The sequence below is a fragment of the Cyprinodon tularosa genome, unplaced genomic scaffold, assembly GCF_016077235.1.
Source record: "Cyprinodon tularosa strain WSP-4 unplaced genomic scaffold, ASM1607723v1 ctg759, whole genome shotgun sequence".
Lineage (NCBI taxonomy): Eukaryota > Metazoa > Chordata > Actinopteri > Cyprinodontiformes > Cyprinodontidae > Cyprinodon > Cyprinodon tularosa.
In genome coordinates, this window is record NW_024039517.1 from 323,710 (window position 1) to 347,821 (window position 24,112).

The 24,112-nt window shown below is 38.0% G+C and overlaps 1 protein-coding gene across 1 annotated transcript in view; it reads left to right on the plus strand.

The window, feature by feature from the left end:
• The first annotated feature begins 8,056 nt into the window (after positions 1-8,056).
• The window catches only part of tafa3a (TAFA chemokine like family member 3a), a 140,612-nt gene continuing 124,556 nt past the window's right edge, over positions 8,057-24,112 (plus strand). Inside the window, exon 1 of the mRNA XM_038270267.1 lies at positions 8,057-8,505. The gene's annotated coding sequence lies outside the window, so the exon portion shown is untranslated. The remainder of the gene's footprint in view (positions 8,506-24,112) is intronic.

A 24,112-nucleotide genomic window follows, 5' to 3' on the forward strand; every position in this document is an offset into this window, starting at 1 on the left:
AGAAACTGAATAAATTTTAGTTAGTTTATTGATCAGAAAATTTTAGGGGCACCAAGAAATGTCTACACTATTTTTCAGGGTACAGAAAACATTAAAAAACAATTGTAATAGTTTGTGTAAATTTTACAGATTAACACAAAGGTGTTTAACACATCTCCATCTTCTTTGATAAAATCTTAGTACATTTGTAATCTAACCAATTTGTCTATGGTTGTTTTCCAGTGTAACATTGCCTCCTGTAAAGATGCTCTGTGTTTTTTTTGTTTTTTTCAAGATGTACACTCAATGTTCTTCCTCTAAATTGAGCTCATATATTCTTACTTTATGTGGGCATTATTTCTTTCTTTATGGATGGAGTCCTCCTTTGGCCCGACTCAGGGTGCTGCTGAAGTTGGAAACTCCATTATCAGGGCCCCTGATGGAAACCTGTTAATGGCCGTTCAGTTGGGATTGAGGTCGAGAGAGAGACCCGGTGGTGCAGCCGCACACAAAGCCATAAAGCCTGATGTAGGGGCCTCTCATCGAGCGTCCGCAGCTCAGGAAAAATAACTGTACCGGTGTCTGCAGACCTGTTGAATTAAGGGGGGCATTAACTGCTGCATCCTCTGCATTATTGATGGAGAGCTCCTTTCCTGAGGCCATAATGGCGGTTATTTTTCCCCTTGCAATTTTCTGGTAGACGTCTTGCTGTCTTCAAACACACTTCTGCAGAGAGCGAGCGAGGGTTCAGGCAAAGTGCTTGGCCTCCTTCCCGCAGGTTGCTGTTATTTTAAACCAAGCCGTGGATCCCAATCGATGTGGAGCTGCAGACATCTCTTACAACAAGTCATATTGCATGCGTGAAATAAGAGTAATAACAGAATGACAAGCGTGGTGTGATGAGTGTTATGCAAGGTGCCACCTACACAGACAACATTAATGGAGATTGTGAGATTTTCTCCTAAAGGTGCCAAATCACATGGTACCTGGAGCTCACAGAGTGTTTCATGGGGTGTGACCCCAAAAAGACAAAACCAGAGATTTTCATTCCAATTTAATGCCAAACGCTCTCTAACAGGGATTACCTCATGAGTCACCCCAGCAGCCACCTACACACCTGTTGTTAAGTTTCTCTAACAGACGCTCCAACTGCTGGTTTTATCTGCTCCTGGCCACCTTGAAACACGGCTCTACGCCGCTGACCTCATCCTGTCATATGATTTAATGAGCAGTGCCTTGTCACAAACCGGTGGGTCTGGGGACTGATGGGGCAGCTCCATACAATGCCCGAAAGATTAATGAGGTCATCTTCCTCGCCCAATATGTGTGAGAGACACTCAGCTGGGAAAAGAGAAGCTTGATGACTTTGGGAACCATTTAATATAAATGATGCAAAGAGAATCAAAAATAACAGCCTCAGTATTCATAGGCAGTTATGAGGTGATGTGAAGCCTGGCTCTGGTCTACTTATCTGCTTTGAATTTTATAGCCCAGCCTGGTCGATGATAATGAGCTGACATTTTTTTGTACTCGGTCAGCAGGGACTGGCATGCTCTGCCCTTTGATTCTGCTTCCATGTGTGATTCAGACTGCATGTGTGTGTGTGGAAATTTATGAGATTTAGTTTTATGATGAAAACACTCCTAAGAGCAGCCTCAAATCAATCCATCTGAAGTCAAAATGATTTCCCTCAAACTCTTAAGGTCCTTTTCGAAGGCTGCTATTGATTATTCCAACCTTTCCCAGGTTTACAAAGGGTCATATGGAAGAGACTGTTCCAGAAATGTAAAGATGATAATGCAAATAAAAAATTGGAAGGCTTGTAGAGTAAAGAGTAGTGCTGAATGAAGGTGAAAGGTGAATGTAAGGAGGCTGAAGTTTTAGCAACTTTGGTCAGGGTGCCATTATTTGTTTAGATCATTTATATATGATAAACATCTCAACTTTCCAAACTTAAGCTTATAAAAAATCATTATAGAAAATGAGCAGCCATTTATTTTTTTCAAGCAGCTGCTTAACACTTGATAAATGAAAACAAATGACACCGACAATGAGAAAGAGGACTCTTAAAGGACTGTAGTGCTTTTAGTCCATCACAGAGACAGGCTTCAGATTGTAATTAACAGAGAAGATGGAGCTGTAGCTGGGGTATGAAGGAATGAGAAGATTCAGAACAAACTGGTCTTATTTGCATAAAATTAATGAAAAAAGTATTTGTCTTGTTTGGCCAAATCGGCATCCAAGAAAAAATTTGTTTGGTTCATTTTCAAGTTGTGAAAATAATATAAGACGCATCTTGGTGAAGTTTGGAAACAAACTGTGGAGCTCTTATCTAAAAGAGACAAATTAAAGTAAATAACAATAATAATATTTTTTAGTTGGTGTAAATATAACAGGGATTGTGGTCGTGCCACAAACAGTAACAAAAAAATAATCATGCTACTGTTAGAGTTTGGGTTCTGTTTTTCTTTTGGATGTTCAGTTTTGCTTTGCTCCTTGTTTTCTAGTTTTTTATGGTTTCATTTTTATTTTGCTGTGTTCTCTGGTTAATTCTTAGTTACTGTTTCAGTTTTGGCTCTGTTATGTTTTTCTTTTGAGTTTTCAGTTTTACTTTGCTCCATGTTTTATAGTCTTAGTGGGTTAATTCTTATTTTGTTGTGTTTTCTAGTTATTTTCCGTTTTATAGGTTTTTATTTGTTGCCCTCTGCTGCCCTCTTGTGTTCTCCTTTTTCCCTAGCACCTTTTCTGTTCTGCTCTGTGCACATCTGTTCCCAATCTGCTTGTTACTCCTCTCTTTGTCTCAGTCTCCCTTAAATACCCTCTCTGTTCAGTTCTTCTTTGATGGGTCCTTGTCAAACTTTCCCCAACTCCGTCTTTCTGAGCCTTCCTCCTTGTGATTTTGATCCCCCTGATGTCTCAATGTTTTCTGGTACGTTTTGACTAGTTTTCATGTTTTGATTTTTGGACTCCTGGTTTCATGTTAGTGTGGACTTTGTTTCTTTTTTGGATTTTTGGATTCCTGGTTTCCTGTTAAATTGGACTCTGTTTTTGTTTTTGGATTACCTGCCTCTGTTTTCAGTATACTCATTATTAAATCCTCAAGAAATTCACCTCTGCTTCCCTGCCTCTGCTTTTGGGTCAACAAACCACAACACATCCTGACAGCTAGTCCACAGTGAGCAATTCAGATAGTTTCAATCAATAGGTTTTGAGCAATAATTGATGCATGTACAAAAGTAATTCAGTGTTTTAATTTAGTCCCTTGCTGAAAGAATTTTACCCCACATTTTTTCCTGGACATGGTCTGAATTTGATCAGAATATCAGTTAAAGAAAAACAAATCTGAAATTTACTCCTTTTCAGGAAATGCATCAAAATTAAGAACCCCAACAGTCTCCAGTTTTTAAAAAGGCCATTAGATGTGCTAATTCAAAGACATTAAATTGAAAAATTGTCATGTAGTAAATGCATGTTTCTGTTGTTTATCCATACTTGGGTTACCTGGAATAAGCCAGATTGATCCATGCAGTTCAGTTTGAATTCTACATGGTATTTTCAGGAGTTTTTGAATTCACAAAACTCAAGACAATTCATGTTGCTTACAACGTAAAGACTTGTGTGCTAAACAAACTGTAGGCAGGGGCGGATTTACCATTAGGCAAAACTAGGCAGTTGCCTAGGGCCCCGAGTTCCTGGGGAGCCCCCTAAAACTCCTTTTACATGTTTGGTTAATACAGCTATTACTTATTTGTGCACATTAATTATGTTTTTGATAAAAATCCTTTCGCTAAAATGCCATTAGAATGCTTATAATATTAAGTGTGTCTCGGGCCCCCCCCTACAATGTCCACTACATTGGTTCAGTCCATTTGCTGCGCATGGGCAGAAAGGTCCAAACGCACGGCAGCAAACTATTTGAAAACAAACGACGCAAAGACACGATACGAGCAGAGCGGGGGAGAAGAGAAAAGAAAGAAAACTCAGCGGCAAGGCTGGCACCTGTTGAGGAGGATCCATCGTGTGGAGTTTAACTAGTGAGTATTAAGCTGTCGAAGGGGACATTACCCCTATATTGATAAGTATTTATTTACCTTATTGAAGATGGGTCATTTTAAAGTAAGTTTCTAATTTCATTTGGATTTGCTACAAACGATGAAAAATCAATTATTTAGGTGTTTTTTTATGTTGAATTTCAGGAAAATCTCAGGCTTTTAAATGTTGTAAAATAACCCATAAGTTTTAGATGTTTTAGTCCTTAATAATTTAAGTTATACATTCAAAAATCATAAGGAAGTTATTACCAATATCTCACTCTGCTTTATAGCTTTGTATTAACATTGCTTTAATGTGTGTAGTTTAAGCAATTGTCATATTTGTAACAACACTAGTCTTTCCTGTGACATGCACCTTTTATTTACTTATATATATACACACATATACACACACACACACACATATATATATATATATATATATATATATATATATATATATATATATATATATATATATATATATATATATATATATGAGAGAGAGATTCTTTCCTCCGAGTTACAGTGACATAGACAAACTTGAAGATACATGACATCCTCTTCAAGGTTTCTGTATCTGTATACTGGGTCTGTTCTATATGTTGTCTTCTCAATTCAGAGGGCCCCATGCCTGTCTTTGCCTAGGGCCCCAAATTTCCTAAATCCGCCCCTGACTGTAGGGTTGTGTTGCAAAGGACATAGTTTACATACAAGCAAAAATTAGGATTAAAAAACTGAAAATTTTATGAATCTTGGTTCCAAATTTAGATTTTTTCATTTCCACTTCCAGACACCAGTCTGGAAGTCCTTTCTTTCCCTGGATAGTGTTCTCTCTGTTGACCCCGCGAAAGGTGAAGGGAGAGCAGGAGCTACATTTGAAGAACTCAGCTCGAGCCTGAGTGTTTTAGTTGTGTATCTAAAACATCTACAGATTTATCTCAAATCAACTCTTGGTGTTCTTAAATCTTTAAAGGCAAAGAGTATTTAAAATTTTGAATGTAAAGAAAGAATAAAAAAAAAAACGTATAAAAAAATCCATCTTTCATTATTCTGGCTTTTAGCAAATACAAATAATCTGCTTGCTTTTTTTTATTTTATTTTTTTAGACTGTTTCTATTTCATAACAGCCTGCACTGTGGCACAGGTTGTAGCACTGATGCCTTGCAGCAGGAAGATCCCGGGTTTCATTTCCAGTCTTTCTGAATGCAGTTTGCTCCATGTTCCTCCTGTGCATGTGTTGGTTCTCTTTGAGTACTTTGGCTTCCCTCAATAGTCCAACAAAACATAAACTGTTATATTAACTGGCATCTCTAAGAGTCAAATAACACAACTAGTGTGTGTGTATGGTAGTATGTCGATGTGCTGCCCTGTGATAGACTGTTGAATAACACTGTGGTCCAAGGCCTTTCACCCATAGACTGGCACCAGCCACCTGTGACAGATAAGTTGCAGAAGGTGGATGGATGGTTATTCATAACTGACTGAGAGGAGAAAAAATATTTATGTGTCTTTTAAGTGTATTTAAACTTCTGGTTTTAACTGTAGATTATATTAGCTTAAAAATATTTCCAGATATGATATATCTTATCATCACCTCATCACAGGTGGGGACGACTCAGAGTAGAGACAGTGGATCCAGAACTTCGTGGTCTGGTGTCAACAGAACCACTTCCTGATTAATGTAGGGAAAACCAAGGAGCTAGTGGTGGACTTCCACAGAATAAGATCCACTCCACTGTTGAAGTAGTGGCTTACCTGTAGCTCAGAGAAAGTGGCAGGATAGGCTGGTGAGGAAGGCCAGCTCTGTGATTGGATGCCCTCTGGACTCAGGAGGTGGAAAACAAAAGGAAATTATCATCTCTGTTGGATAATGTTTCCCACCCCATGCATGAAGCTGTTGCAGAACTGCAGAGCTCCTTCAGTGACAGACTGCTGCACCCTAAATGCAACAGGGAGCGTTATCACAGATCCTTCCTCCCAGCAGCTGGAAGACTCTAGAACCACCACTGTTCCCAACAACCTCAATAAGTTGTTACATTCATGCTGATTTTGCTTAGTTCTACCTTATAAAACATGCTGCTGTCATTTTTCACATCTCTGATGTTGCTGCTATTTTCAAATATCCATTACTGTAAAAATGTCCATTGCTGTATATTGGTTATTTATTCTCCAGATGCACAGTTTTATATTGTTAAAACACTTTACAGCCCAGTATCATATTGTTTATCTTTTAACTCTTCACTGTTATGTTATTCTTATATCTTTTTCTAAGTTTCATATTTGTGTGACCATTTTTTCTATAATCTTTTTGCTGCTGTAAACACCAGAATTTTGGCATTGTGGGGCAATAAAGGGATTTTCTATTTTATTCTATTCTAGTTTATTCTATTCTATTTTATTCTATTCTATTCTATCAAAGCAATCTGAAGAGCTGTCAAATGGAACAATTACCATAAAAGTAATCCCCTGTGATAATGACTTGAGTGAACAAGGACAAGATCAAGAAGGTAGTCTAGGAGGACATTACAGATGGTCAGGGCAACTGAAGAAGGGAGATTTACGCTCCTTCAATTAGACACAAGAGGTCTAGATCACATTTTAAAGCCTGTGATTTGAAAGTAAGTTTGGATGAGTGCATGCACCAATCAATGATCAGATCCGATACTCATACATGTTTAAATACTGAAGGATGAGGAAAAGACAAGGTCAGAAAACATTCCAGATAAAAATCCACAAGAAACAGAATCTTTCACTCGGACCAGACTAGTTGGAACCGTTGAGACAGAGAAGAGACAGTATGGCAGGAAATGGGAAAAATAGGTGAGTTTTTATTGACAACTGAACAGGTGGAGACAGTCGGGCAAAGGGGAATGAGAAAGTGCTGTGTTCAAGGCTGGCTGGAAAAAACTGAGAGGCAGGTTCAAACTCTGCCAAACTGGAACAAGTGCAAACCTTGTATCAGCATTCCTGCTAAAGCGTTTGTAGAACAACAGAAAAAACAACAACAAACTACGTAAGTATCATACAAATAGGGACCTAAAAGCAGTTTTCAGAATTAAAAAGTAGGCTTAAAGCAATTACAATGGAACTGAGGTTCCACTTCATTTAACAAATATTAAATTAATATATTGTTTCATTAAAAACAACCTCAAGAAATACAATGAATGACTGAAACTATTTGGTTTATTTGTTTTGCATGAGCATATCTTCTCTCTACCTTTTATTTCTTTGATAAGAAGAGGCTGACCTCAGATACTTCCAAAAGACTATTTCAAAAGAGGAAAAGAATAATCGTCCATGGTTTTATGATATGCACGCCCACCACATAACTATGTATTAAATGCTTTATATGTTATATCATAAAAACCCTGCTATACAGTACATTTGCAGGACCATCTAGCAAAAGGGTCGCCATTTAGTTGAAGTTAAAAATATACCATTTGACCCAAAATAACAAAACAAAAAAATGTCAACAGTTTGGATATAGAGAAATTAGCATGGAATAAGAGTATTTAACAATGTTAGTCAAAATGACTTTTTGTTTTCTCTCACTGTGCTGACGAAATAACAGCATTCGACAAAAAAAAGAAAGAAAAAAAAGCATTTCTTGATGAAACAGACTACAGTTCATGCATTTTTGTCCAGATTATTCTAGCCTCAGCATTAATTTCCAACCCAAATAATGTGATGCAATTTCCACCTCTTTCATTTTTTTCTCCCTCAAAAAAGCTTAGCTCTTTTTTTCTAAAACCATGCTGCATCACTGCTGATCTTGGCTTTGTTTTACGCTTAAATGTCAAATATATGGATTTACTTTGAATTTTAGATCAACATTAAAACTAATTTGTTACAATTAGCGGTTTGTATGACATTAGACGGATTTAAGATGGGTTATGGTGGCTCTGTGTGTGTATTGGAACCTCCAGATAAGAGTCCCTGAAAAACTAGAATAAACCCAGTTTTGTTTATATGGATGACCGCTGGGTGGCGCTAAAACCTCACCAGCGCTCAGTAATAAATCAGGCTGAGCCGACATCCCTTTAACAGCTTAGATTCATTTCTTTAACTGCACCAAGCTGTTGCCAAAGCCGAATCATACGCATTTCGTTGGAGGAGGATTGTAAAAAAAGAAGTAATAAAAACTCAGCCTGCTTTAATCCAAAAACTATGAGTGACTGTTGGGCTGCAGCGGCTCTGTGGCGGATGGCAAGTTGTGAGTCAGACCTGGAGGACGCGCAACTTTTATAGACTTTCAAGTCCGCTGCTTGTGAGTAACCAGCAGCGCAGTTTAGAGTCCTTTGACTCCTGGATTGCGCGTCTGGAGAGCTTTGGCATCAGAGCGCGGCGAGTTTCAGTTCGCTGCTGCCCAGGGCGTCTCTGATCGAGAAGGAGATGATAAATCCACTAAGAACATGTTTGTGGTGTTTGCGGGTTGCAATGGAGAATAAATGAACTGGACGTTAATCGGGATTAACTGAGAGCACAAAAGCAGGTAGGTCAGCAATGCAGTTTTTATTATTTCTGCTGTTTAGTTATTAAAGATTCTGCAGAATGATTATGAAATTCTGAAATTCAAATAAGTAGAATAACCATGCAGATAACAGTATCCAAAGGCTTTCTGATATTATGACTGATGATCCAAAACTGCAGCTGGATGAGAGGTGAAGGAAGCTGCGGTTTGGCAAAAATTGAAGTTGATGCATAAAAAAAAAACAAATAAAAAACATTAGAACTGCACAAGAGTCAAATATATCTGACCTGTTACATTTAAATATTGATAGGTCAGACTTGGTCTCTCTCTTTATGCTGGTTCAGAAAACAATGATTATTATTAATATTATTTTTTGTGGCTAATTGCAGCACAGGGATTTTGGTAAAATGAAAAGGTGCCAGGCAAAGACACACTGTTCAGTAAATCTAGATATGCGGCTGCTCCAGTCTGAAGAGTGTAAGTAGATTAATAATAAGTTATGGGAACCTGAGTCCAAACAGTTGATGTAAAGTTTAATGCATGGATACATTCCTTCCTTTTAGGACGGTGATAATGCAGCTTCATCTGAGCCAGCCATGTATGATACCTTTCCTATCTAGATGTTAAAAATGAAAACATTATCAAATAAATGTGACATTGGTAGGAACAAATTAATGTGGATTTCACAGTTACATTTTGCAATGTGTATGGCCATGGCTTTAAAATAGGAAAAAAGAAAACTTGATTTGAATGCAAAAGTATGAGATAAATGAAAAAGATGTATAAAGCACAACATGGAATATTAAAGTAAAAGTTATGGGTGCACTAATCAATCAGAGAATCTGACTATTTATATTGACTGAAATAGGTAATCAATGGATCAAATACTGAAAAAAATGATTTTTTCCAATTTATTAAAGGAGTCTATTTCATATCAATGTGAAATATATATGATTCACTGCTTTGAGAGAAAATTAATTTAAATAAAGATTAGAAACAAATGCTTTAATGCACAAATAAAGAAGCATAACAACTTCCTGTATTAGCAAATATTCTTCCTATTGGTAATTATTATTTTTATTTAAAAGAGCCAAGAAAAAAAAAAAATCATAATCGACAGTTTAGAGCACCCGGAAAAATGAATTCACTCCCCATCAGAATAACCACCTGACAGGTGCATCTGCAATAAACGTTTATTCTACACATCTCTATTTTTTAAACTGACCGATTCTTCTCTCAGTGTTAAAAATTTATTTATGCAATTATTTTCTGTTTATTTCACCCTTGCATTTGCTCATTTTTATGGCCATCAAACAGTAGATTTTACACCACTTTTACAAATGAATACACTACCATATGATGATCCTACTTATAGTTAAACAGAATCATTGGTTTAGCCTTTGTACGTTTGGCTTGATCTTTTCTGCAGTCCCACATCATAAAGTCACATGCGCTAAATAATCTGTTTACATCTTTTTTTTCTTTACCTGTGGAAAGGTTAACTCAACATGGCTCCCCACTGTAAAGCTCTACAGGCAGATCAAATGCTGATCTGAATCCACAGCAGGGGCCACAGTGAAATCCACCATGAGAGGAAAACAGCTTCACCTACGCGCTCTTGCTTTGTACTTTCAGCAAAAGCACAATGCTTCACTCTCGTAATCCATTTTGAATGCACAAGTAGTTTTTGATGAAAATTGGCTTTGTGTTTGTCGTCAGCCGCTTCGCACACAGAATGCAGATTTTTGTCATTGTTACACGTTACTGAAACTAAACTACACCTCTCCTGGCATCCTCTCTTTCTTTCTCACTTAGTCTGTTCTGTGTTCACCTCTTTCATCCAGCTGCTCTTCATCTCCTTGGCTTGTGTTGTCAGCTGTTTTTTTTTCTTTCCCTCAATTAGTGCTATCATCGCATTTCATCCCCGCAGAATCACGGACGGAAATAACCTTATACTCCTATTGCAGGCTGATACAATTCTACTGTGATTAATTGAAGTCCCCTCAGAGAGTCAGAGGAAGCGTAGATCTTCTCTTTCACACTCGCTGACAGGCAACCCATTATATTGTTTTATAGATCGCCGTCAGTAGCCCTTGAAGCTGCCTGTGGCCCACTGTTGTTCTGGAGGGTTTTATTGTGTAGGGTTATTGGTTGCTATTGCTGACAGGCAGAGTAAAGGCCACCTTGGGATTACTGGAGATGGGATCTCTGTGACAGCACCACTGTATTTGACAGTAACACTGGATACTTGGAAAAAGCCTGCTCTGCAGACTATTGTGGAGAAAATTGTTTTCTAACCCGCAGAAACAAGGATAGCCACCTTGACACTACGATAGCCCCGTTTGTCATACATGTTCTCAAATTGCCAATGAGAAAAAAAAACAAAAAGAAAAAACATGGTTGCCTTTATGCAATTTGCATGCGTCAACACCCACTGCAGCTTTTGCAGAAGAATCGATATGAAGAGGTGAGACAGATCGGCTTGAAAATTCCACTTGTCTTAAAAGCTAGCAGAACGCAGGCGTTGCAACAACACAGTGAGGAATTGGGAGGCTTGGAAAGAGTCCTTGATATGCATGAGCCACCATGTGACTTCCAGAAGAAGAGAGCGGAACAGAACGTCATGATAAGAGACTTGTTTCTAGTTTTAAGGATCCCCCCCAGGCAGAATTCATGTTCTCCACCATCTTTGTGTTCACGCTCTCAGATCAATGGGGCTTAATGAAAAAAAAATGTGATGTGTTTTCAGGCTTAAAACACACCTTTCAGCACCTTAGTTTTCATTTTTGATAAAAGTCTGCAGAGGTACTCTGTAATTTTGTGAGCAAAAAATACTCATTAAATACTTCTAAATATCTCCTTCTGGAATAGACATTTCAAATTTCAGAGGGTATTAAACTCCAAGGCATGTCTATTTATGCAGAGGGAATCCACATATGACTGTTCAGTGCACTATTAAGAAGAAAGCTACACATTCATGCCTCAATTTAACCATAAAATAATGACTCTTGCAACATAGAAGCTCTGTCTTACAATCAGCTTTGCAGGTTTGGTTTAACAACGATAGAAATTCTGACCATATAGGATTACACTCGATTTCAGCATCTTAAGATTTGCTGCTCGGTGATGTTCATAGGCTAATGTGTTTAGAGAGCTTCTTGCTCCACCTCTCAGCATGCTGGCTGGAACTGCTGAGGTGAATCTGTCTGGTGCTTAAGGGGAGATTCAGAGCACCACAGTAAGAAAAGAAATGCAGCACTGGGATGCTTGTGTGCTGCTCCGTTATGTCAAGAGGAGGAGGAGGACACAAAGAGAGCATCCCTCATGTTTTATAGATGTCATTTAAAGGAGCATCCTCAAAGAAAAAAAAAAGCTCTATATAAATGAAGTATAACCACAGCCTAAACTCCAAGACAATAAACTAACAAATTGTTTTTTGTGAGAGCCAGCAGTGTCCCAGTCACTCATCAGGGCTGATCTGTGCTGATGCGTTGCACATTTTTCTCCCTCTTAGAGATTAGGCTGGGTAGCACAACCACATCTCTTATTTATTTTGTCTATGCTATGTTCATGTTTGGTGGACATGAGGAAGAGAAGCAGCAGATGATGTTGTCTGTGTTTGTGTGTGTTTGTGTTAATGTTTGCTATGGTGTGTGTGTGTTAGAACCTGAGTGGTGGGTCTAATGATGCACATGAGTAGATGATGCTCATGGGTTGATGTTTTTTTTATTTTCTGCTGCAGTATTAAAACAGAGTATTCCTATTGGGATATGATGACGATGAGCTCCTTATGTTGCCGACATCAGTCTACATGAGTTTAACAAAGGCAGTCTGATCATTTTTTTTAATTTTTATTATTCTCTTGTAATAGTTGTTGATATACAGCTAGTGTTAGTGTTGTTTTGCTAGAATAGAGCGGACAGGGTTTTTTTTTTTTTTTTACTCAGCTCAGGTTTATGTAATTCAAGAAAAAAAACAACCTTAAATGAAACCAGATATGCAATATACAAAAAATCTAGATAAATATAAAAGCCTATCATATACCAGTCTATGCTGGGGACAGACTGGGTTGTGTTTGAAAAGTGAAAAAATAACTTTACCTTTAGATTTGGAATGTGAAAGTCTTGGAATAATTGAAAGTTAAACAGAAGTCAATGTTTTGAATTTTTTGTTTTTTATTATTACTTTCCTTAAAGCTACAGTGTGTAATAATTACAGGGATATACAGTCAGAAATGTAATATATTATACATAAATATGTTATTTATCATCATCTACGAGCTCAGCCTCTTAACCTTAATATTTGCATTGCCTTAGAATTCGTTATTTATAATTACATAGGAGCGGGTCTCGCAGCCATGGAGGCAGACATCTTTGTGCTACGGCAGCGCAGAGCCAACAAACTAGCGATTGCGAGATCGGCCATTACAATAACATGCTGCGTGATGATGCTGTTACTCTCCAGTATACTTATTCAGCAACGTCCCTGACGTTTCACAGGTAATGATTCAGTAATTTTCTGTAAAATAATTTTCTGGATATATACCTCGGTTACTTCTCTCCGGCTCCTTTGGAGATCTTCAAGCCTTTCCTCCTCTCCTCTAGTCACCCCGCTGGCACCTCTCCCTCGCCTGGCCCTGGCTGCACGCCAACCCCGGCCTCTCTGCCCTCTTCCTCGCCCTCTTCCTCTCCCTTTTCCTCGCCTTGTAACCCCCGTGCCACAAACAAGACTTGGACTCTGTAAACGGGGAATATATATTCTTCCAGCGAAAACAATCTCGCTGTTAAACTAATGATTACAATTACTTTGTCTGTTTATATCACCATGCAAAGCAGCTCAGCAAAACGTCACAACGATGTAGAGAAAATAACGGGTATATTTACTATCTTAAGTCTACATGGAATCTATACCCTACACAGACTAATGAAATACTACCTGTAAAATTATCTATGTAAACAAACCTCATCACTTGAGAAGGTAGGTGATGCGGACGTCGTGGAAGACATTTTGTCCCGTAACGCTCGCCGTACTGTTGGCGCGGAGAAGCGGTGGGGGGGAGATGTTCATGTTGCTGCGATCTGCAGTCTAGACATTAGATGTCGCTGAAAATTACACACTGTAGCTTTAAGAGGCATTACAGACTTTCCTAATGATACTGTCACCTGTGGCCAAAACTCAGAACTGCAGCACCTTCTGCTCGTTTTTGTAGCTCACATTTATACTTAAAGGAATAGTACACCCAAAACATGATTAGCCTTCATTTTCTACTCACCCCCATGCTGAACAACACTTTGAAGTACTTTTTTGATATCTCAAATGCATCTGGAGATCTGGGAGGCTTCTTGCTGTCTGCTGACATTCAAATAATGGAGGTCTATGGTGCCCGAGACAGAAAGGTCCATAAAAGTCCACAAAAAACGTGTCAATATTCCACCATACTGCTCGTCCAATGTATTCCAAGTGTCCTGAGTGGGTAGCATCCAGAATTTACTCGAAACGAAGTCATTTAGAATGTTTTTAGAGCATAAACAGTAGTGTATAGGATTTCCTTAAAGCGCGCGCCTGCGAGTTCACGACGCTATGGAAACCGCGGCAGACCAAACCAGATGAAAGTGCGCATTCAGCTTGGCAAAGAACTCATGCTCTTCCTCAACACTGAAGTCCTCAGACATTTTTCTTTCATTGTTTCTTTCTTTGCACAGGTAAACAGCACATTTCTTCTTCTACGCTTGCATTATCGGCAGAGCAGACGCTGAATGCGCACTTTCATCTGGTTTGGTCTGCCGGCTTCCGTAGCGTCGTGAACGCGCAGGTGCGCGCTTTCAGGAAATCCTATACACTACTGTTTATGCTCTAAAAACATTCTAAATGACTTCGTTTCGAGTAAATTCTGGATGCTACCCACTCAGGACACTTGGAATACATTGGACGAGCAGTATGGAGGAATATTGACACGTTTTTTGTGGACTTTTATGGACCTTTCTGTCTCGGACACCATAGACCTCCATTATTTGAATGTCAGCAGACAGCAAGAAGCCTCCCAGATCTCCAGATGCATTTGAGATATCAAAAAAGTACTCCAGAGTGTTGTTCAGCATGGGGGTGAGTAGAAAATGAAGGCTAATCATGTTTTGGGTGTACTATTCCTTTAAGTTTTTTTGTTGTTGTTTTTGCACTTTTCACTTTATGTGAAGTTGCCATTGGTGTCTGAGTTGAGCTGGATGCCAGTCGCTTGTGAGTATCCACAAAATCCATCTATAATTTAATTTGATCAATGTCATTTCATTTTAATATAACATTTTGATTGTTTGCTAGGTTGGACCCATTTAACATGGACATATTTGACATCACATCAGCAGAACAGTGCAGGAACTTCCAACCCAAAGTAAAAATAGCAAATAGGCTACAGGCTTATAGATACATCAGCCCTGAACCACTGAGGTGTCACCCTGCTCATCAAACTATGTTTTAGTTGTAAAGGATCTCCATACTTTCAAATAAGTTTGTTCCTGAGGATTTACTAAAACATTTACTAAAACATTTACTAAAACATTTATGTCCCAGTATAAAATAAGATTAACATGTTTTGGGTGACATTTGTGTATCAACACTAGAACAAAAGCATGACGTTGGGAATGAAATACTGGCTAAAACTGGTAGGAGGGTTTCAGATTCCTCAGTGAAATTTGTCCTGTGTGATCAGATGCAATAATGCATGAATATGCCTATGCACTAATGAAACATATATTCAAGTTTTTGGCTGTAATGTTCATTACATATGGAATAAAAAAAGAAGGAAATATTCCAGCCTGTGAACACAAATCTAAACGCTGAAGCAGCAGCATTATGTTTGGTGGCTGTTTTGCTGCAGGAGATAGTGGGTTATTTCACAATGTGGATGATATCATCAGGGAATTTTATGACTCCATATTTTATTAAAGCCTCTAAACGTCATGAAGTGCATCAAATATATGATGTAAAACAACCTTGACCCAAATCACTTCATTACATTAGTTATAAGGAGAAATTAGGAAAAGTAAATAAAGATGCCATTATAAAGCCCTGATCTTAATTCCATAGACAGAGGGTATTAAACTCCAAGGCATGTCTATTTATGCAGAAGGAATCCACATCGCTGTTCAGTGCACTATTAAGAAGAAAGCTACACATTAATGCCTCAATTTAACCATAAAATAATGACTCTTGCAACATAGAAGTCCTGTCTTACAATCAGCTTTGCAGGTTTGGTTTTTGGTCTGTGAAGTAGAAATAACCAAGAACTTCATACAAGCAAAGTGAAGTTTGAACCTGACTTAGTTACATCAGTTCTGTCCATAGGAACAAAGACTCCAGTGGATGGATATTTAAAACATTTTACTGAGACTAACGGTTTGAAGGGTATTTGAAGGAAATGTGCTTAGATATCTTAAACTGTGGGGTGCACAGACATTTTTAGGGGCAGGTGCTCAGGTTGCACGGAGCCGCCAACAGCCAAACACCAGCTAATGCTGATGTTTAACGTTCTTCCATAGTCCATAGGTAGCAATGCCACATTGCTGTCAATTAAATAAATAACAATTTCAAATCCTCTAATATATGAACAAATTTGAAAAACAATAGAATAGATCGAGTTTTGTTTGACTATCCTTCAGTTCTGGGAAAAAGAACATAATTGAAGGCTAGAGGGCAAAAAACATGATTTACATGAATTTACAAGTCCAGTGAACAGATTATGCTGTGCAACACAGTTACTTTTAGTTTACATGTAACTGCTATCATAATTCTTAAAATGTGTGATGATCCCATTTCTTCAACAATCTTACTTCTTCTGGAGACTTAGGCAAAATTTAATGTCTCCATCCCCTGAATTGTGTTTATATGATTAACTAAGAGCCTCAGGATGGTTGGCTTTGGTTGTAATTTCCTTATGGCTTGAAGTCATTATTATTTTCCATAAATATGTTCAGTCTTAACTTATGTGTAATTTTGTACTATAAATATTCAGTTTCAACTGTAACTTCACTGCACAACTGAAACTGACCAATAAGGGACTCAAAAGTTGTACAGTAGCTTACTCATTTTTGTGCCCAAAAAGTATAAAAAAAAAAACATAAAATAAGGTTACACAATGGTGAAATGAACACCTAAAAACAACATTGCTGCTGACACTGAAGAAGGCGCTAAAAACTTAAGAGGGATGGCTAAGATTTTGCTAAAGCAAGTTTTTCTTAATCTTAGCTACAGCTCTAAATGCTTTCTGTGTCTAAACTTTCATCAAACAAATATTAGTTTTCCAGGGCAAAGCATGTCCTGATAAATCTTTTAAAATATTTTATTTTTTTATTAAAAATGAAAAAATTATTTGTTAGGCTTTTTTTTTTTGTACCTAGGATTTTGTTTTTTGTTTTTTACCAAAAATAGTTTGTTAGGCTCTTGTTTTCTACCTAGTCATCAATAAACTACATATGAACTCACAGCATTTTAATGAAACAATTTCATTGATCTGATATCTGTAGAAAATGAATCGGTCAATTGTTGGAGATCTGAAACATCTAACGGTTGATTCAAGTTTGCAAAAAAATTAATTGTAGTTGTTTTTTATGGTTTTATTTGCATTCATACATTAAAAATAAAGTTAATAAATAATAAGTGTATTCTTTCCTTTCTATTTCCTCCAAGGAGGTTATGTTTTTAAGAGAGTTTTTGTATGCTTGTATGTCTGTGCACAGGAGAACAGGAAAAGTTATGGACAGATTTTAACATAATTTTAACAGAGGAGTCCCTCATGCCAAGGAACAATCCATTTCTGTGAATCTACAGATCATAATCCGGATACAGTGGCGGCCTAGTCTGGGGAGTGGTGGCCTAGTTGTTAGTTGTCAGAGAAGGCTGGTATCAGTGAACATTACTTCCATATTTGACCTTTTTTAAGTGTATCTAATGGAGAAAATTACTGACCATGTGGAATTGTGGCTTACAGCCCACAAAAGATTGTTAGTATTCATTGTTATTCCCTCACTGACAGAACTCATAGGATGCAGTCATTTTCATGAAAAACAAGTAACAATCTAATCTTCTTCTGTAAATATACAGAGAGCTTCTATTGTTGCAATTATAGCAGATGGAGTTTTTTAAATTTTGTAAAAAAAAAAATATAGACTGCCTGTACAAATCAAGCAGTCCTTGATGGCATGGAATTAACAATAAAATCCTGATTTCGTTACCCTCGGCCACCGTAGGCGTCAAGTAATGTCAAATCGGAAGTTTACAGGGACATTTAAATGAGATGTTAGCACCACTGATGGCCAGCATTCGCCTGGAGGTCCTCTTAAGAAAAGCAGTAGAACTACGATAATCTGAACCTTGTTTATCATGTTTCTGCACATTTCTGCCTCACAGCATTTCAGTCCAAGGTAATGCAATCAGAAGACAAACTGATCTGGACAATACTTAGCTGATGAGTGTCTGACTTGCAGGAACAGCACGCAACTGAGCAGCTTTGATTACAGCACACATGTGGGCAGGGTGAGTTAATTCCTTCGATGGAGCACGGTTATGCTGCAATATCTCTGCTCTACTGAAATATGAACCTTAAACCTTTAGGTTGATACTCTGCTACCTTATTAAATGGGATTTCTTGCTGTGCAGGGATGGCATGCGCAAGCAAAATATATTTTTGTAGGCAGAGAGCCCTGACCATTCAGAGCTAACTCTGTATCTTGAGTGGGAGCTACACAAGGTTGAGTGGAATTTTTTCCGCTTCATTCTTAATGTGTTATGGAAACTGTGGATGATGAGGGTTGAGGGAGGACAGGAGCCCCAGCAGAATAATTCACTTTTTTCAAGATGGTGGGTTGCAGCTCTATCAACTTTCTTTTCAGTTCCTCTCTTGTGTTTCTCTTTCCTTGAGATATTCGGCACTTGGCAGCATTCACTCCCGGTACTGAGCCATTGTGCTGAATTCTCATCACCTTCTTCTGCACCACAGCAAAGAGCGTAGCTCCCCAAGCCCCTCACATTTAGCACAGCAGAGAGGCTGGAGACGTGGACATTTTTAGCCCTGTTTCTAAACCTTTAACCCTTGGGGACAATGGGGACAACTTTCTAGTGTCTATTTTTTCTACTGGATGTTGATGCTTTCAAACTATACTCTGTGCTCTTAATCAATGTTTGGGGCCAATTCAGGCTGGAGATTTTAATGAAGGATTTCACATGGTCCCTTTTATGTGCTGTGTTCATTAGTTCTTTGTTAAAGAAAACAGCAGCATGTGCAACAGGACTGGGACTATAATTAAAAATAGGCCTGAATAAATGACACAGTCACTGTTTTAATGTGGGAGGCGGGTTTAGTCTTTGTTTTTACTGGTTTCCTCCCAGCTGAACATAAACCATGCAGCCCTAACTGATTGTGTTGGAGGAATTCCTTTCCCCTCGGAAAATGCATCTCGAACAACAACAGAAACAAAGAATAAGAAAGAATAGACTCATCAAAAATATAATACAGAAGTATATATTTTCAGAAAGATGGTTTGCCTGCCTGCTTTGCTTGACTTTTCCTTTTCTTCCATTTTCACTTGTGACCTTGGCAGGAGTAGGACGCAATGAGAGGAGTGGGGAATGTGCAAATCAGGAACTTACACATTGGGATAGCTTTGGGTCTCTCTTTTTATGCCTTTCATCACATCAGCAGCTGGAGGTGTGTTGTAGTTCGTGCCCTGAATTGTCAGTACTCTTCATAGATTGCTTCCACTTTCCAAAAGCGTCCAAATGTTGCACAGCAGTGCAGAATCTGGATGCTGTAAAAACCATGATATCACTGCCAGTATCACATTTTCAATGTTTAGAAGGGGGGATTCAGTGAATCTCTCTTATCCATTTAAACATACTCTATCTGCTGGTAAGCATACTCCGAGTATATGAAATGTCAATCAGAATTTATCATGTAGATTTATGTAACTGATAAAAACATTAAACAACTGAGATTTGTGACAATTAGACATTTTGACAATTAGAAACCAGGATTGTTCAGGCAACAGTCATTAGTGCTTTGGTGGCAATGCTCTGAACAGATACAGTGAACAATAATTACTAAGTAATGTCAGTAAACATCCCATGCTGCAGTCCTTAAAAAGAAGATCAGGCATAAGATTAGTATCAACCAGGAGAAGCCTGCTTCGCGCATTTCAAGGGCTGAAAACTAAAAAAATAAAAAATGATTTTCCAATTCTGAATTCATTCTCGTGTTAATTCCTGAAGAACAATTAATTTCATGAAAAAATCGCACAGTGTACGCCATAGAGCATGGACTATATAGTGGACTTTATAGTAAACTCAGTTTGCTGACCGTTCAGACAGACGATCACTACTTTTTAAAACTCTTCCTCCAATGTGCATTGCATTTGCGATCTTTGTTATTAGTCTCTGCTGTTTGATAGTGACAGCCTATGGCAACAGCAGGCCGCTGTGACAGCAAATCCCATAATGCTTTGCGAGGAGAGCTCTCCTTGCAAAGGCCTTTCTTTTCTTATCATATACTTCGTAGACACTTTTTCTCTTATGACCCTCGGCTATTTTCAGAGAATCGCGGTGAGAAAGGTGAGCTTCAATGACTGTTTGAAACCATAGCTCAGCACAGATATATGCCTGACTGTGCGCTTGCGCAGAATAAGATAGCTAACGGGACGAGACGGCCTAACGTAAATTATTGACAATTAGGAGAACAACTTATTTATATGATCCACCAGGAAATAAAAGATCATCCTCTATACCTTCAATGAGGCGTGAAGCTTGATCAGCAAATATTTGGCAAAGACAACGGCTGCTTTTTTTTTCCATCATCAAGGGAACAATAGACAAATCAGTAATAAAGGCCAGGCTTTACAAAGGCAAAGGAGGAAGAAAAACAGACACTGTCATGTGGGCTGTTGTTGAAGTTGTGTGTTGAGTGAATATAGAATATAGAAATTAAAAATAAGGTATGTTCTTCCACATCTATAACCAAGCTCTGTTTCAACATTTAAAAGCCCATGCTGCTTGTTGTGTACAGTATTTTTTAGTAAAGCATGCATTCGTTATCAATGAATCAATGCAAGCTTTTTCCAAGCGTAACATACATGCAAACAATATTATCATGACAAAACATGGAAGAACAACCAGCTGGTAACTCCTCTTAATAACTGCTGTGTCAAAATCCACATGCATTTAGCTTTTGCATTTTTCGAAAACAGATTTTTGGTGTTTGAGATAGAATTAAGTGTGTTCAACCTTCTAAATACCTTGGGTAATGTGTCCCTAAACCCGCCACAATGACAGCATTTAGCCTTTTATTACAGATTTTTTTAGCAAAATTCTTGCTATTTTTTTTTATGTAACATTGTTGGGGAGGGCCATGTCACTTCCTAACATATTGATATCGCTGATTGATCAGAGGCTGATAAGTCTCCAGGTGTGATTGACAGGCAGCATAACATCGATTTAATGAACATCTGACATTGGCTGCCTTTGTTTATAGATCCAAGGCATGGTAGTTACTTTTAGTATCAGACATTAACACACATGACTCAGGCACTGTTATCTTTGGGAGCATTTATGGTTACAGGCTATTGGAGGTTCTCTCCCCTGCTGTATCTCGGCAGCACAGGGCAGCTTTTGCTTTCACTCCAGCACTTTTTCAGATGTTTGGCTTCATTTCATGTTTTTAAGCCAGCATCAATTTTCAGATTTAAAACAAAGTTTTCAAAAAGGGTCGTTTCTGAGAAAACTATACTTTCTCCTCACCCTCCCTTCTGTTTTCTCTCTTCTTGGCACTCTCTTTCCTTCACAGACACTTTCACAATTTCACACACACACAACTTCCTTGCCACAGCGAGCTGGGTGACTAATTTCTCCTGGGCTTTGGACTTTGGCGTGACAGAGGGCAAGAAGGAGAAAATCAAGAGAGAGCAGAAGCAATGGTGCACTGTTAACTCACAGGCATCCACCTACACAGGAAGACCTTCACTGCCACCTCTCCTGTTGCCTTTTTTGGCCCCTCGTCTTTTTGTTTTTGTCTCATAGACAGGTGCAAACCAAGAGCATCCCACATCTGTGTCACCTCTGTGGGACTGTGCCAGTTTGATTGCTGTTTAAACTTTAGTTTCGGGTACTGGAGACAAAACAAAAGCAATGCCCATGATACTCCCAGCTGTGAAGAAAAATTGAAATGCAAGTGTGTTGTTTGTCCAATTGAAGTTGTCTTTGCTGGAATCTGTCGAGTGGAATGGGTGCCAATCAGGTTGGATTTATTTACTCTGTTTCCTGCTGACAGAGCCTGACACAGTATCAGCTGCAGTATCGTCACAATCTGTGCCTTTGCACAATTTGATAAAGACCAAACTGAAAAAAAGGTTAGCGATAGAGGCGTGATGTGTTGTAAATTGGTTAAAAAAAAAAATAATTACAAAAATTTTTATTTAGAGCCAGTAAAGTTCCAGGTATTTTGTTCCGTTTTCATTTTGTTATGATTTCTGTTGTAACAAATCCCATTCGCTTCAGTGGGATTTATTGGGATATGGTTTTACAGCTCAACAAAAAAAATAAATAAATAAATATTTTGAGGCACACATTAGTATACATCATTCATTACTCAGATCCCTTGGAATATCTATCTAGTGCCATCAGTTTGACCTATGTGTAATTGAATCTGTCTAAAAATATTTATTAAAAACCCTGAGAAGGACAGGACCTATAAGTTGTGGTGAAATTTAAAGCAGGCTTTGGTTATGAAATATATCCCATGCATTAAACATTTTTCATTATGTTTCTCACCATGGTACTATGGGTTTGCAAAACTGCAAACCTACAGTGACATGGTTCTCTGCCTTAAGGGTTAGCCAGAAGAACATTTATTAGACCCATTAGGACTCAGGATCCTTTGCAGTTATGCATTGTAATTTAAGGGGTACCTGTATGGCCCTGATCTCAGCAACAAATCATTACATTAAGTAAGAACATACTTGTTTTAAGAAGGGTTCATTTTCTAAGATATCTTAAAAGAATGTTTATGATCCAGTGGTCTTAAACATAAATACTGAAGGGATAGTTGGGGCTTCTAAAAGTTTTCCCTAGCCCTAACCATCCCTTAAGTATTTAAGTCCACACCTTAGACAAATGGCTGAACTGCCTCACTACCATCTAGTCTTGCTCTACGGAGCTCTGCTAATGAGCTGATATTTGTGTGTTGAAGAAGAGATGCATCACAAAGTTGCAGGAAATCTGCGGACAAGGATTGCAGTTTAAAACCACAGGTATCATCAATAAAAAACAGAAAACAAAATTAGTTTTTTACATTTTCCCCCTCTCAATTAGTGTCCTAATATTACCTAAAAGATTGACTGCTTGCCTGAACAGTAAACACAACTTTTCACTGAATAAAACAACTACAGGACATATTGTACTGTACAGATTTGAGCTCTTATATTAAATATTATACGGACATTTATTGCTCTTGGCATAATCAATTACTTTATCATCATGGATTAGACTCTGTGTAATATTTTTCCCAGATTCAATCTGGATATAAAATCAGTTTTGTAAAATTTAAAAAGCAATTTTAAACTTTTGAACAGTACACATATTTCATGAACAAAAAAACCAACACAAACTTAAATGAAATTTTTTTCTGATGAAATCAAATGTGGCTGCATGGTGGCGCCGTTTGTAGCATTGTTGACTTGCAGCAAAAAGCTCCTGGAAGAGAAGTTCCTGGCCTAATGTCTCTGCATGTTCTCCCTGTGTCATGTGGGTTCTCACCAGGTACTTTGGCTTCCCACCACAGTCCAAAAACATGACTGTTAAGTTAATGGGATTCTCTAAATTGTCGCTAGGTGTAAGTGGTTGTTGCTCTATGTTGCCCTATGATAGACTGCCGACCTGTCCAGAGTAACACCATATTTAACCCATAGACTGCTGGAGATAGGCACATGGTAGGACCATTTTCAGCTGCTAATTGCAAAGAAACATCATCAGCTATGCTAATCTGGTTATCTCAGGAACAAATGTACTTTACATCTAAAAAAGGAACCTGTGGAAATCATTAAACTGACACTTTTCTGATTTCCAGTTGCATCACTTTGTGCTTCATGCACTTTGTGCTAACTTGCACAAGAAACATAAACTACAGATTAGAACTGCAGAGTTGGTTCAGATGGCGTAATGCACTCCATTTTAGTGCAACACTTTATTTATGTGGCAAACAACCTTTAGTTTACAATATAAGGAAACCTAAAAAATACTTCATGTGTGAAGTTATAGTTAAACTGCGATGCATTTCCACTAGGTGGCAGATTGTCATTCTCTCTCCCTCTCTTCTGAAGGAGGAGACATTATCCACAAAGGCTCAGAATGTAATAATGAATGTCATAATGTCATAATCTTATCATCTAAACAAATTTACAGTTAGATATGAGATATAATAATAATAATAAGACATTTAGTTTTCACTCATTCAACTTCCAATACTGATAAGTGGAAGTTTTTAAAGTTTTACTTTGACAATGGACTTATTTCTGCAGCACAATCAAGACATAACTAATATGTTTTTTGCTGTAACTCCTTTCCTACCTCTTGTTCCCCTCCTCACACCTCTCTA